Source organism: Mycetomoellerius zeteki, unplaced genomic scaffold, assembly GCF_001594055.1.
Source record: "Mycetomoellerius zeteki isolate Tzet28-1 unplaced genomic scaffold, Tzet1.0 scaffold235, whole genome shotgun sequence".
Classification (NCBI taxonomy): Eukaryota; Metazoa; Arthropoda; class Insecta; order Hymenoptera; family Formicidae; genus Mycetomoellerius; species Mycetomoellerius zeteki.
Window position 1 is genome coordinate 31,181 of NW_017257211.1, and position 3,291 is coordinate 34,471.

Below are 3,291 nucleotides of genomic sequence, written 5' to 3' on the forward strand. Positions count from 1 at the left end.
TAGTATAAGTATAGTAGAAATATAATTTGCAAGATGTGTAATTATTCCAAAATTTGCACTTATTACACATATTTGGCATATTGTATTTACTAGTTTTTATTCAATGCGCATGCGTAGCCTATTTTCATTTTAAAAGCCTTTATTGATTTTTTGCTAACTGTCAGGGAAGATAAGGAAAGAATCTTCGCTCATTTTTACAAGTGTTTTAAATCGATCTCATCATTTCATTTTATCCAAATTCTCTTTATTTACAAATGTCATGTAAACGAATCAACGTGTCATTTTTTATAGAACTCCTATCTTTTTTACAGCTGCTCTGAAAAGACACAGAAAAGACAGAAATGATAGAAACCTTCAGTTTTTTTATAACAGGGAAACCGCAGATTCTCACATTGCAAACTGGTTGAAAGATGCAAAAAAACGTTTTGAACAAGAAGAGTTAAGATTAAAAAAGAATGAGCAGAAAAGCAGCGAGAGTGATAGTGATAATGAAGAAGAGAAGAAATAAAAAGATAAAAAAAATCAGCAACAGAACAAAAATAATTGATAAAGAAATAAAAAGAAATTTTACGGTTTTTTTTTTGCAAACTTGTAGACGTAGATTTATGTTTTCATTATATATATATTTTTTTTATACTTATAGTCTATTTTTTCTATATTCTATATACACAATATATATAGAAATTGTAAGTGTCAAAAATATTTTGAAAGTTTCATTTTAAATGGTTTGGAGAATGTTTTATACATTGAGCTGCACAAAATTAATTCTTATTCTTCTCTTTCTTGTAATATTTTCATTTCTTTATTTTCATGATTTTTGAATTTCATGATATTATTTTTTTATTTAATCTTATCAAAGTTCCTGAAATATTTTTTAAAAACAAAATCATATGAAATATTACAAAAAATATAAATGTTAAATATACAAATATACAACAAAAACTAAATATTTGTATTTTTATTTTCTCGCATTTTTACATTACCATCTCTACATTTAAACAAAGATCATTTGCGGGAGGATATAGCGATCATATAACTTTTTCCCAAATGCAGAAATATAAAAAGTAAAAATTGTTATCTTATTGTTAGTGAAGATAACGGAGAAATTTTTTACTTTTTACCCTTATTCAAAAGTAGTCAATTTCCACCCTCTTGAAGTGAATTTCGCTCCAATTTTCTTTTTCTAAATTCTTTGGAGTGAAATTCACTTCAAAAGAATGAAATCTTGATTTAATTAATTATTAGAAAATTATTAAGAAAATGAAAATCTGCTACTCTTGAACAACAGCTTGAGAATATTTTCATTTTTTTTAAAGAAGCTCAGTTTTTACTCTTGCACAGAGATTTCACTCGAATAATTTTAAAAGTATTACATGATATATAACGATATAATATCCACGTCAATTAATGGAAAATGATATAAGTAGTATTCACGAACTGCATATCCACGTGAAAATCCAGTAAGATATCCTATGCGGATATTATGAGGAAATTCGTAGGAGGAAATGAATTACAAATATCGATTAGACTTCCACGTGGATTGTAGTATCGTTTTTAAGCGGATCGTCACTCAATTAATCACATAGAATCCACGTGGATTCTACGTACCTGTTCGCATTGTTATACAGGTGAATATTACAAGGAATTTTGTAGGAAAAATCGATTAGAAATATCGATTCGATTTCCACGTGGATTTTGGTACCGTTTTTGAGTGGACTGTCACTCGATGGTTCACGTAGAATCCACGTGTTAAACCACGTTGAATCTACGTCGAATCTACGTATATGTTCTCATCGGGTAGGCCGTTTGACTCCACCGAGCCTACTATAATAGCGATCAGTGAAGAGCGACACCCACAGATAATGCCAATCTAATTTAATCATAATTCGATCGCGTTAAGGAATTACTCGCCTAAGAGGAATCCGTCTAGGTTTTGTAGAAAAGGGGCGTATTAAGTCTCAAATACAATAAATTCGCTCGAAACCGCTCTAGATCCCCCACCATGTCGTGGTGAGTCCCCTAGACCTCATTAATCACGCAGTGTACGCGGAATGTTAAATTTTCTTGATTTCCCTTTTGTTCTTTCCCCCCTATACTTTTAAAAAAAGGGTCAAGCCTCCCACGACGCAACATTCTCTTTCATAATGTTACGCCCGTGCCATGCCGACACCGTAGATCGCCCGGACGTAACAATATATACACATGATAGATACTTTGACTCTCATTGGGGATGCTTTTTATTTTTCTTATTTTTCTAGATATTCATATTTTTTATATGATTCTGACTTTTCTTATTAATATGCTTCTTATTTATATTACTTTTCTAAGTATTATGTTCTTATTTTTATTTACGTTCATGTTTTACTACCATATACTACCATGTTATTATATCGAAATCTAGCAGCGCCAAGTGTTTTTACATGAAAAATTTTTCTATTTAAATTAAGTTTTTTCATTTTATATGGTTAATTCTTTAATTTTTTGTGGTAACACTTAAATTGAGCAAGGTACGCAATTTTGTGATGTTTCGTATAATGTTTTGAAGGAGAATTAAGGGGGGATCCCGGTTTAGAAGGTCAAAAAAAGGTGTATTTAAATAATTTTTTTTATATGGATAGAAATAACTAGACTAGTTTAGCTTTTAGGGATACTTTAATACACATTTTAAATGTACCAAAAAATTTTTTTCGGGTAAAAAAGTCACAAAATGGCGGCGTCCCAGATTAAGTAGTAAAATGCTTTCTCGCTACTGGTGCTAATTGGCGGACAAGATGTAGCTCGTGTTTCTTATCTGGAATGAAATATTACAACGATTTTTAATTTATTATATATTTTTCTTCTATTTAAACTAAAAAAAAGTATAGAAAATCTCGAAAAATATACAATTTTTTCGTTTTGAAAGAAAAATGTGCATTTTTACGGTACGTACAATTATATTTGATGGACTCTAAAAATTGTTAAACAATTTTTTTTTACAAATGTTTTTAGTTTAACTTGAAGATAATTTTATTGTGAAAAGAATACACTTTGTTTTATTTTGATTGCTCTTATAGTTTTCGTGTTATCGTGCTCGCCAATTATGTTAAAACGTAAAAATAAAAATTGGAGAAAACGCGTTTCAAAGTTTTCAGTAAGAAAGTCTTAAATTATTGGATACTTACATAGGTTAAAAATACGTCGAATTAGCCCGTATAACTTTCGGAACTTATTCTTGAATAGTTTATCTATCGATTTATGCAATAAAACAAAAATAGATTTTTTTGACCTTCTAAACCGGGATCCCCCCTTAAT